The following is a 13117-nucleotide window of genomic DNA, read 5'->3' as shown; positions in this document are numbered from 1 at the left end:
CCAAAAACACAGCGATGGTATCACACTTACTTAGTGAAAAATAGAGAGCTTTATGAGAAAGCCACCAAATGATAACCAATCTCACTTACATGACGAAGAAATCTAGTTCCTAGGAAAAGTAGTAAAGTAATTGCCAATGTTCTCACCGAGGAGGGACCCTATTGGTGCAAGAACTTTGCTTGATTGCACTCTGCCAGTGAGCCTAGAGTGTCATTCTTGATCGAATCAGGCGATGAACAATGACATGGGGTTAAAAAAGCAGTAGTAGACTAGTTTTTTAACGACTGGGTCTTGGATATTTCAATTGGTCGTGATTCTCTCATATATAGAGAAGTGATGGTCTTATCCTATAGGAAACAACTTTCAAATACATTTGTTAAGTTTCTCACATCAAAAATCAATTTGAAAATAAGTTAATCTACAATCTAGAGAAAGTCGACCTAACCTGCTTTAAAAATAACCTAGACCAGGTTTCGCAAGGTCCAGCCATGGTAACCGGTCTGGCAACAGAAAGTCATCCTCGCCGACCTCTAAAGACGGACTTGATGCTTTCTATGCCTAAACACTTTTAAACATCAATATAGTGTGCTCGTGTTTCATGTGCTCTCTTTTGTCATCGTTGCCCTTGTGTACTTTTCTCACTCCTATACTGTAACACCCCTGGCGTTACTGTCGCTAAAACTTGAGCATAACATCATGAGCATTGGCATATCATGTGTTTGTTACACTTAGGGTGCATTCACTAGGCAAAAATTTCAAACAAGCTGTATTGATGTGACTTGGTATGTGAGTAACCCTAGGTTAGAGTACTTAACCCTAAACTGGGATTATGAGTGAAAGTGAAGCCCAAATAAGTTAAAATCCCAAAACTCATTAGAAATGATCATAAGATATCACATTTAATGGACTTGGGTAGCACCAAAACCATAAAGTGTTAAAAACCCTAAAAAGACCCCTGAAAAACCCAGAATTGAAACCCTAGGGGGCTATGTGTAAATTTTGTACACTTTTGGACCAAAGTGCAAAAACTAGGATATTAGGGCACATCAAATCATGTTTCACACATTTGAGGATTTGCAAATCAAACCATGAGATTTGGGCTTATTTGCAAAAGGTCACCCTATACTTCTCATGTGTCTAAGTCCAAAATCAGTTGAATAGGGCTGACTTTAGAGCTCTGTATTTCTAAAAATATAAGGAATTTGCCTAGGGTCAACACATCAAACTTATAGAGCTATCATAGGAGTACAACTTTGCTTATGTGATTAAGCCTTGATCACATGAAAAATTTGGAGTAAAGTGAGCACAAAGCCAGGCTGTCAGTCAACCCTAAGTCTGAATTCTCATTAACAGTGAAGTTGGATGAACTTAGAGCTCCATTTTGAGTAAGATCCTGTGACTGTTTGATGGTGGACTGTGACACCCCAGTGTCACTTAGGGTTTCTCTCAGTGCTAACCCAAGAGTCAACATTTCATGTGGGCCAAATTGAGCATGAAGCATCAAATTAACTTAAGAATAAAAGATCCACTAAGTGTATATCTAAAGAATAATGTTCCAAACAAATAAGATTTTCAAAAAGAGAAAAATGTTGAAACCCTAACACCAACCCTAATCAAGCTATCTAAGTAGAGATAAAGAAAAGGGGTCAAAGACCATGAAAAATATAAAATCATGGCTTAGGCCAATTATAAACATTGAAATATACTAAATAAACTACACTAAAGATTATGGAAGCTTGGACAAAATAGTTTAATAAAAACTCCAAACAAGCTTCTCAAGTGAGGGTTCAATAGGGATTTCTGAAATTCAGATTTCTGAATTTCAGCTCTTGAGCCAAAGACCGAGCGTGTTCACCTTGATCCCTAGCTCAAATCCTAATGACCCCATTGACAAAAATGTGCCTAACTAACCCCCCTACCTCATATCAGAAGATGGCATCGGGACGCGTGCTCTGGACACGTCAAACCCGACATCTTCTCTCTACGCGCGGCAGTGAGAAAAACCCGATTTCTCCCCTCTCTATCTCTTGATCCAGTCAGCAAAACCTGCAAGGCTCCACACACAAATGACAAAGGAATGTCAGGGGAAGAGATCTCTCAACAGGATCATGGCCATAATCTCAAAGATTTGGAGCCAATCCGCGCTTGAACTTGACCTCTCTCTACGCTGCCTCGTGCTCGACGTCGTGCCAGGCGCCCGAGCACGCACTGGCGTTCGCCCGCGCATGCCCTGAGCACTTGTCAGAGCCTCGCCCTCGGCTGTGCCCACCCGCGCCTATAAAGCCTCTCCGGGCGTGCCTCACCTCACCCCGTGCTCACCTTCATCGGCCAGACGCCCCTCCTTAGCTCCGGCGAGCTCTCTTCAGCCCGCCATTGCCACCTGAGCCTCGTCCACCGTGGCCAGCCCACTCCGGTCACTTCCAAGCCGCGCCAGCCGCTCGGTTAGCTTTGCCAATAGCTTGTGAAGCTTCCCAAGCTCTCGAACCCGGCAGAACTTCACCAGAAAACCAAGATCGTTCTCGCCGGAATTCGGCCGCCCGCCTGCGCGCGTAGACCGAGCAATCCAGTGAGTCTTTTTCCGATTCCTTGCACACACACCTTCCTTGATCCCTGGTGAACCTCTCTGACCCATTTGATTGATCAATTATGCCCTGGTTAGGCCGGACTCCTCAATGCCGACGAGCTCCCCCGCCTGCGCATGTGGACCGACCGACTCTGACCATCCCCGACGGCGACCCGCACATCATCGTGACCCTCGGGACCGCCCCTACACCCTCGACCACCTCACCGGAGCAGTCTCGCCGCCGGTAAGCCCCTCCACCCTTTCCTCCGCCGCGGGAACTGTTAAATTGGGGGAAAGACCTCAGGTTAGGTTTAGTGGAACCCAAGGGGTTTTCTGAACTGTCAGTGACACATTTGAATAGTAACCCAGGGACTAATCTGTAAGGAAATTTGAAAACAACCGCCAGGGACCTCGATGCAAAGTCATTTTCCATTTAATCATTTCTGTTGAATCTTTTTAATGAACAAAGAACTTAGGAAATTCATAACTTGAGAAATACTTAACCAAAAATTGTCAAACCAATTTTGCTGGATTCTAAATATTATGGACTACCAATTAAAAATACTGAACCCCATGCTTTCTGTTTTAAATTTTAGATTTTAGAATTAAATACAGAAACTGACCAAACCTTATTAAATTAAAGAAAATTAGTTATGCTTCTGTGCTGAGCCTAAGAAAATTTGTAGATGTTCAAACCCCATTTAAACACTGTTTAAAAATAGTGAGAACCCCGGTATTGAAAATTTAAGTAGGGATATCTATTAAAAACCATTTTTCCCAAAACTTAGGAAAATCAGAAAGACATTAGAAAATAATGAACAGTGAGTGCAATTATTTTTCCTAGCCTACTTAAGTAACAGAGAACCTAGAAAAAATAAAGGGACCTCTACTCCAGAAAAGAATCAAGGTGAAATGTTTTATTTAGCATTATTCCAACTAGAAAACAATTATTGGAATTATAAAACCAAATCCAAAATTGTTAATAAAAATCCAGTGGACTTATAACCACTAGAACCCCACTACAAAAATGATAACCACCCCAGCCCATCATTTTAAGTAGGGTAAACAAATAAAACTTGATATTGGGTCCTATTTCAAATAAATCATAAGCAACCCAAAAAATACTGCAATAATGGGCAAATAAAATTTTGCTAGATCAATAATGAGATAGGCCACCAGAGAAAAATGCAAAACTCAATTGGAAGCTGCAAAATAATACCCATTGCCATACTACATGAAAAAGGCCATTTAATCCAAATAATTCTTACCACCCCTCCCTTAAGCAAAAAGATGCCAAACTTCAGAATGATTGCTCTTGCACAAAGAAGAAGCTAGGAAAATCAGAAATCTGTTGTTTGATATTTTTTAAATATAGTGGTAGTAGAAAGCACTCCTTTGACTAGAAACTTTAGAAAATCATAGTAAAATGACTAAAGGATATTAGTGGCTAAAAGTTTGTACAAAGTCATGTCATAACATCTAAATGCCAGCAAAAATAAGTCTTAGAGAATAACCTACTATTAAATGGTAGTTGTAGTTCAAAAACACCCCTTCTACCCTAATATTTGATAATTTTGTCCAGAGAAAACTATTCACTCTTTAAGCCCCAAATTTTAGGACAGAGAATTATAAACCAGTAAGAAGTCACTGTAATTTTTACAAAATTTTTGGCAATTTATTAAGACAACTTGTAGTTCAAACCCACTTTAAAAACATAAAAGAAATAAAGGGAAAGAAATGAAAGATAAACCTCGCCCCAATAAGTTCAACTAGAAATCTTGGCAAATTCTCACTAAGGCTTTAAAAAGAATTCAATGGAACACCAAAATGGACTTACCACTTAGTTTAACTGAGTGTGATCTAAAATACTAAGTATACCACCAAAAATCTTTAATAGCAAGATTAAAATATATCTGGTTTAAGTGGATCATTCACCATCAAAGTTTAATTGCTAAAGCCCATATCATATCATGCATGTATCTTACTCATTGCATTCATTAGATTGTAATCTCGCTGACGGAGAGTACGTGCTCATCCCCGAGCAAGGAACTGTCCAAGAGGAAGACCAGGAGAAAGCTCCCGAGGCTGCCATCGAGGATCTCCCCGTAGCCCCAGCTATTGAAGGCAAGCCCCGGTTTATGCAATAACCGTATTTATATATACTACTTTACTACACTTAATGTTTGTAGGCTTGTAATGTGCACTTAAGTGTAGGAATTGCTTGAAACCTGTAGTTGCATGAACTTAGGATTCCTTTTTTAGATGAATACTAGTATGCTAGGTCGAGTAGCTGCTTGCTAAACAGGATCTCAGTAGAAGTCGAGTGATTTTTCTAGCACTCGTACGAGGTCAGGAATTGATTGTATTCATCTTGATAATGGGATCTATGATGGTCTATGGACTTGGATCCAGGGAAGATGCCTTGTCCATGAGACGGGAAAAGGAATTAAGGATTAATGTGTGGATACCTGAGTCAAGTGTTTGAACGTACTAAGCACATGTCAAGAAATATGGTAACCGGTAAACCTAGTACCTGAGTGAAGCCGGGCACGGACTTTATCCCTCACACGACCTGAGACTGGGTCTCTCATGCTAGCTATGGTGGGTACAAGTGCGGTCACTGCACGGCGGCAGCTGGGGTCAATGGAGCATTGTATGCCAAGGCGGTGAGGCCTGGACGCGAATGGGGAATCAATGGGGATGGTTGACATGTGTGGGGTCGGAGTACCCTGACATGTCGTGTGTTTAGGTTTACCTTGCAAGGATAAAAACTCGATTCGAATCGTCTGCTTCTCGCAGCTAATGAGACTGCTTGACCTCTTGTACTACATTGAGTAAGAAGTGAAATGAGGTTACATGAGATAACTTGTTGATTGTACTAAATGCTTGCTACCATGTATGCTTAGAAGGAGCACACTTAGCTAAGATAATGATACTACAAATTGAAAAGTTAAAAATTGATTTTAGACTCAGCTAGTGCTTTTGGCAAACCAAAGCCCTTAGCCAAACAGCTGCATGGTCTAGAGGTAGAGGAGTAGTTTCTTCACATCGGGTAAGTCTAGCTGAGTATTAGTATACTCAGCCTTGCTTGTGGCATAATTTTTGCAGGTACGCTTCAAGATATGGTTGATGATGTGACTTGGCCTACCACCCTGCCACCGGGTTGGACAGTCGAGTGGGATGCTGCTCCGGCAGGAGAGGAGCACGAGGAGTAGTGGGCTAGGCCTTGCCCATTTCCTCGCTATCGACGACATCGATTATCAGCTGCATCTTATTTTATGAACTTTTACCAGCTACTTGAAAAACTCTGATTTATGTAATAATTCAGTACTTTAATTTGAGGTTTTCCTGTTTTATTGTATTTTTCTGTGACTCACCTTTGAGTGATATTGTGGTATTTGATCCTAGTTAAGTGGCTTTATCAGACTAGATCTGAGGGACTGACGAGTTATTCCGATTTAAGTGTGTTACGGCACCTGAGGTGTGACTTAGGCACTTAAGTTGGAATAATTCGGGCGGTTCTGCCAAAGCTGGTATCGGAGAAAATACCACCACAGAAAAGGACAATAAACCATGAATACCAATTTTCAAAATATAAAACTTGCTTAGAAACTGCTAAGAATCGTCAGGACTAGACCACTAGACCTAGGACGAAAGGCCTTAGGAATAGAGGGGGAAATAGGTGGCTAAGTAAGTAGGCCCTGTGGGCCAGTCCTTAGCTTTTGAAGGGTGCCCTAGGAGCCCCCTTTTATTTTATTCGGAGAGGAGACGTTGATTTCAGCATGCATGCATTATAAAAACTAAAAGGAATTAAAAACTGAGCTAACCCGCTTCCTTTTAAAACCACCCAGGCTCTTTTATTTTCTTCCTTCCACCATAATCTTTACCTTTGATACCCTTTCGCGGATGAATTCACCCACCCCCGCCAGGGAGGAGACACTCGTTTCAGCTCTGACTTTCTTTCTCACGATGGCTTTCCTTCCATCTTGTGGGAAGTGCTTAACTCCGCCGGTTACCCTACGCCCCCTTTGTAGACGGTGCAGTTGTATGAGGAGCATCGGGTACCTCGTTGCCGAGTCTGGCTGACTTTGGAGGCTCATCCCCTTCAGCCGGGTTGGCGTTCTCTTGACTCCGAGACAGTTGGATTCAGGACGGACGACACCACTGAAGCGGCAGCCATGAAGGCTCTGACAACTTTCTGTGGCTACCATCCCCGTGGAGATGGTGATGCACCCCTTGGGACTCTTCCCTGCTGAGAAGAAGGATGACCCCATGTGGTGTAACCGTGTGAGCCACGTGAAAGATGTGTGGGCAATGTATCCTGACTTGGTTGGGAGGGTCACTGTTCAGTGCATGAGTGCGCTGTACCGCCTTCAAGCCCTGCAGAGCGACACTATGGCACACCTTGCTAACATCGCTCAAACCACCAAGCTCACCCTCGACAGCAGAGAAGACTTTGTGGTCGACTTGTCCTCCGAGTTGGTAGAGAAGGATTTGCAGGTGGAAAGGCTGAGCTAGCGCATTACCACCTTGGAGCAGCAGGTGGAGATCCGAGACAACACTATTGATGTCTTGGAGAACCAGCTCCACGATGTGCAGCGAGAACTCGAAGAAGCAAATGACCACCTGGACATGCACCACTTGGAGATGGAGGCCAATGAGGCCGGAAGCGAGGGAGAAGAGGCTCCCGAGGAGTTAGGACCAGCCCCTGGTGTCAACGGGACTACCTCCGTGATGCCTCCTTCACCCGCATCCAGTGTCGCTTCCACCACTCAGGGTTGATCAGTCACTTTGACGCTTTAGGCGGATAGAAACCTACACGAGCTTAGTTAATGGCAGATTTTGGACTAGACTTACTGGTACTTTCCCCTAATTGATGTAACCCTTGTCAACTTTCGAAATCTGTGGGATGTTTGTAACCATGTTATCTTCATTTCGAACTTAATATTATGATTATGGCATTTTATTTCCATATGAGATAATAGCTTGTCGTTCGAAATTGTGAGTTGGGATAACAAGGGCGACAATCTCTATTTTTAGATGGTAGCTAGGCAGCGTCGCGGGCATAACGAGCAAGTTCTCCCGCCACCTCCTCCAGCTCCCACAGTGCAGGAGCTGATGGCTCAGCAGAACGAGATTCTGCGACAGCTCTTGCAGCGCCAGCCCCACCCTCAGCAACATGGTGGAGGCCAGCATCAGCGACCTCCGGCAGCGGCAACCTACCAGGAGTTCCTAAGTACGTAGCCACCCTTGTTCACCAAGGCAGAGGATCCATTGAACGCCGACGTGTGGCTCCGCGTCGTTGAGTCCAAGTTTCCCCTCCTCACGGGAGACTGCCCTGATGCAACCAAGGCTCGCTTCACCGCGCAGCAGCTTCGCGGCGCTGCTCGGACTTGGTGGGACCACTTCCGTGCTATGCTCCCCGCTAATCATGAAGTGTCTTGGGAAGAATTCAAGACTGCTTTTAGAGGGCACCACATACCAGCCGAAATTCTCGATCGCAAGCTGAATGAGTTTCTGGCACTTAATCAAGGAACCCGCACGGTATTGCAGTACGCTCAGGCCTTCAACGACCTGTGCCAGTATGCAGGTTACTATGCTGATTCTGATGAGAAGAAGAGAGACCGCTTCCGTAGGGGTCTCAACACCAAGCTGCGAGAACGCCTTAACACTGTCCGGGCTGATAGCTTCAATGAGTTGGTCAACCTGGCCATCTCCTAGGAGGATTGTATTGTAGCTCACCGGGCAGAGAAGAAGAGAAAGGCACCAATGGCAGCACCATCCGTTTAGGCCCAGAGGTTCAGGATTGTTTCTCACAATTAGATCAGAGGATTTCAGCAGCAGGCAGGCAGATGGGTGATTAGGCCACCTCAGCAGCAGCAGCCGGCACCCACTCATTTTCCAACTCCCGCTCCAAGGAACAATCAGCCTCCGCAGCAGCAGCAGTTCTGCCAGGGCAATTGGAACAAGTGCTTCACTTGTGGCAATGTGGGCCACTATGCCAAGAATTGCCCAAGAAATCAGCAGAGGCAGATGCCAGCACCAAATCAAGACAAGGGAAGAAGGCAGAAGATACAAGTCAAGCAAGGGAAGCTCAACTTCACTACTCTGGAGGAAGTACCTGAGGGAGCCCCCATCATGATCGGTATCTTTTCAGTTTATAATCAACCTGCTTTAATTCTGTTTGATTCTGGTGCATCTCATAGTTTCATTAGCCAAAAGTTCAGTGCTAAATGTAAACTGCCTTTCTATCACACAAAAGGGTCGCTTGTGATAGCCACACCTGGGGGTAAAATTGCAACTAATCAATTAAACCAAAGTGTGCCTATTCAACTGGGAAGCCACATTATCAAAACCACCCTTCTTGTTTTGGGTTTGGAAAATGTGGACATTATTCTGGGAGCTAATTAGATGACCCTGCACCAAGTAGTGCTTGATGTAGCCAGCCGTATCGTGGAAATCAATTCCCCGTTCTGTGGGAGTTTCACCTTAATTCTACCCAGTCAAGATTCTACTCCGTCATGTGTTTTTTCTATGACGGAGTTACCTCTGAAGAAGATTCCAGTGGTCTGTGAGTATGCAGATGTCTTTCCTGATGAATTGCCAGGAATGCCACTAGACCGGTATATTGAATTTGCCATCGAGTTGCAACCAGGAACGACACCAATTTCCAAGAGGCCTTACCGGATGCCACCCGCTGAGTTGGCAGAATTGAAGAAGCAATTGCAGGAGTTGCTGGACAAAGGTTTTATTCGCCCAAGTACTTCGCCTTGGGGATGTCCAGCCTTGTTTGTAAAGAAGAAAGATGAAAGCTTGAGGCTGTGTATAAATTACCGCCCTCTTAATGCGGTGACTATCAAGAACAAGTATCCTTTGCCTCGTATTGATGTTCTTTTTGACCAGTTGGTCGGAGCCAAAGTGTTTTCCAAGATAGACCTTCGCTCCGGCTACCATCAGATCAAGATACGAGTAAGCGATATTCCGAAGACGGCTTTCTCAACCAGATATGGGCTATATGAATTCTTGGTGATGTCTTTCGGGCTAACTAATGCACCAGCATATTTCATGTATCTGATGAATTCTGTTTTCATGCCCGAATTGGACAAATTCGTAGTGGTTTTCATCGATGATATCTTGGTGTACTCAAAGAACGAAGAACATGCCGGGCATTTGCATGTAGTGCTTCAACGTTTGCGAGAGCACCACCTTTATGCCAAGTTGTCAAAATGTGATTTTTGGCTAAAGGAGATCAAATTCTTGGGTCACACTATGTCTCAGGCAGGAATAGCTATTGATCCTGATAAGGTGCAAGAGGTGATGAATTGGAAGCCACCAACGACTGTCCGTCAGATTCGGAGTTTTCTGGGATTAGCTGGTTATTACCGAAGATTCATTCCGGATTTCTCTCGAATTGCGAAGCCCATAACTGAGTTGTTGAAGAAAGAAGCCAAGTTTGTTTGGGGTTAGAAGTGCGAAGATGCCTTCCATGCATTAAGGCAACATCTGACCACAGCACCGGTGTTAGCGCAACCCGACAGCAGCAAGCCATTTGATGTGTATTGTGATGCCTCTGGCACTGGACTAGGTTGTGTCTTGATGCAAGACAACCGAGTCATTGCTTATGCCTCAAGAGCACTCAGGCCTCATGAGCAGAATTATCCCACTCATGACCTAGAGTTGGCAGTAGTGGTTTATGCATTAAAAATGTGGAGGCACTATTTGATGGGAACCCACTACAACATTTTCACTGATCATAAGAGCCTTAAGTATATCTTTACTCAGGCTGATCTCAACATGAGACAGAGAAGATGGCTAGAGCTGATCAAGGACTATGACCTAGAGGTACATTATCACCCAGGAAAAGCCAATGTGGTAGCAGATGCCTTGAGTCGGAAGTTGCAATGCAACTGTGTTGTGATGGATTCTCGTATTGGCACCTTGTGTGATGAGTTGAGCAAGATGCAGATTGAAGTGATTCCTTCTGGTGCTTTGTCTCACCTTTCCGTTGAGCCAGCTTTGCAAGACCAGATCATCGTGGCCCAGCTCAGTGACAAGGGAGTGCAAATTATTAAGGAGAATCTCCTTCAGAAGATCGAGAAGTATAAATGTTTCCGCCAATATGGAAAGGGTATATTGTGGTTTGAAAGCAGATTGGTGGTTCCTAAAAACAAGGATCTCAAGAAGAAAATCTTGGACGATGCCCATCTCTCCAAATTCTCTATGCATCTAGGAAGCACCAAAATGTACCATGATCTGAAGCCCTTGTATTGGTGGACCATAATGAAGAGGGAGATAGCCCAATATGTATCGGAATGTGACACATGTTAGAGGATAAAGGCCAGTCACTTGAAATCAGCTGGAGCTTTGCAACCCCTGTCTATACCTTCGTGGAAATGGGATGACATTAGCATGGATTTCATCGTGGCTCTGCTCAACACCTCTCGTCATCATGATTCGATTTGGGTTATTGTGGACCGACTGACGAAAGTGGCACATTTTATCCCTGTGCACACCATTGATAAGGCTCAAAAGTATGCAGAGTTATACATTGACCGGATTGTGTGTTTGCATGGATGGCCTCGGACCATTGTTTCTGACCGAGGAGCCCAATTTGTTGCCAGATTTTGGGAACAACTGCAAGAGTCTTTGGGAACCAAGCTAATCAGAAGTTCAGCTTACCACCCACAGACTGATGGTCAGACTGAGAGGGTGAATCAAATTCTTGAAGATATGCTGAGAGCTTGTGCAATAGATTGTGGCAAGAACTGGGATAAGCACCTCTCCTTGGCAGAGTTTGCTTATAACAACAGTTATCAATCCAGCCTGAGGATGGCACCTTTCGAAGCTCTCTATGGAAGAAGGTGTATAACACCACTCAATTGGTATCAGCCTAGAGAAAGAGAAGCTTTCGGACCTGACTTAGTGACTGAAGTTGAAAGGAAGGTCAAACTAATCAGGAAAAATCTAGAAGCTGCTCAGGCCAGGCAGAAGAGTTACCATGATAAGAGAAGGAAACCTCTCCAGTTCGAGGTGGGAGATTTCATGTATTTGAAAGTATCACCCACCAAGGGAGTGCAGAGGTTTGGAATCAAAGGCAAGTTAGCCCCTCGTTACATTGGACCTTATGAGATCATAGAAGCATGTGGACCCGTGGCATATAAATTGAAGTTACCTCCAAAAATGTCTGTCATCCACAATGTGTTCCATGTATCTCAGCTGAAGAAGTGTGTTCGATTGCCGACCGAGATCATAGCAGAACCAGAATTGGAGATAGAGCTAGATCTATCGTACCAAGAGTACCCTTCCAAGATTCTGGATTGCAAGGAAAGATCAACTCGGGCTAAATCGATCAAGATGTATAAGGTCCAGTGGAGTAATCACTCAGAGGAAGAGGCTACTTGGGAGACTGAGGAATTCTTGCGATCCAACTTCCCCGATTGCCTACCTAAGGAAATTGGTACGTAATCATGCCCAACCCCTCCTCCTGTCCTTCGAATCTAAATTTCAGAAATATGATCTTAAATCAGAATGAAGTAATTATGAAACAAAATTTAAAAGGACTTCCTTCTGAAGTTGCAAAGAGAATGACATTCGAAGAGCAGTTTGCCCTAATAATAGAGCACCCACTTCCTGTGAGTCTTACCCTTCGCTTCACCCCAGGAGGACTCTGACCAGAATCTCGGGACGAGATTCCTTTAAGGGGGGAAGGTTGTGACACCCCAGTGTCACTTAGGGTTTCTCTCAGTGCTAACCCAAGAGTCAACATTTCATGTGGGCCAAATTGAGCATGAAGCATCAAATTAACTTAAGAATAAAAGATCCACTAAGTGTATATCTAAAGAATCAAGTTCCAAACAAATAAGATTTTCAAAAAGGGAAAAATGTTGAAACCCTAACACCAACCCTAATCAAGCTATCTAAGTAGAGATAAAGAAAAGGGGTCAAAGACCATGAAAAATATAAAATCATGGCTTAGGCCAATTATAAACATTGAAATATACTAAATAAACTACAATAAAGATTATGGAAGCTTGGACAAAATAGTTTAATAAAAACTCCAAACAAGCTTCTCAAGTGAGGGTTCAATAGGGATTTCTGAAATTCAGATTTCTGAATTTCAGCACTTGAGCCAAAGACCGAGCATGTTCACCTTGATCCCTAGCTCAAATCCTAATGACCCCATTGACAAAAATGTGTCTAACTAACCCCCCCTACCTCATATCAGAAGATGGCATCGGGACGCGTGCTCTGGACACGTCAAACCCAGGATCTTCTCTCTGTGCGCGGCAGTGAGACAAACCCGATTTCTCCCCTCTCTATCTCTTGATCCAGTCAGCAAAACCTGCAAGCCTCTACACACAAACGACAAAGGAATGTCAAGGGAAGAGATCTCTCAATGGGATCATGGCCATAATCTCAAAGATTTGGAGCCAATCCGCGCTTGAACTCGACCTCTCTCTGCGCTGCCTCGTGCACGACGCCGTGCCAGGCGCCAGAGCGCGCACTGGCGTTCGCCCGCGCACGCCCTGAGCACTTGTCAGAGCCTCGCCCTCG

Source organism: Zea mays, chromosome 4 (genome assembly GCF_902167145.1).
Source record: "Zea mays cultivar B73 chromosome 4, Zm-B73-REFERENCE-NAM-5.0, whole genome shotgun sequence".
Classification (NCBI taxonomy): Eukaryota; Viridiplantae; Streptophyta; class Magnoliopsida; order Poales; family Poaceae; genus Zea; species Zea mays.
Note: the sequence above shows the minus strand (reverse complement) of the source record.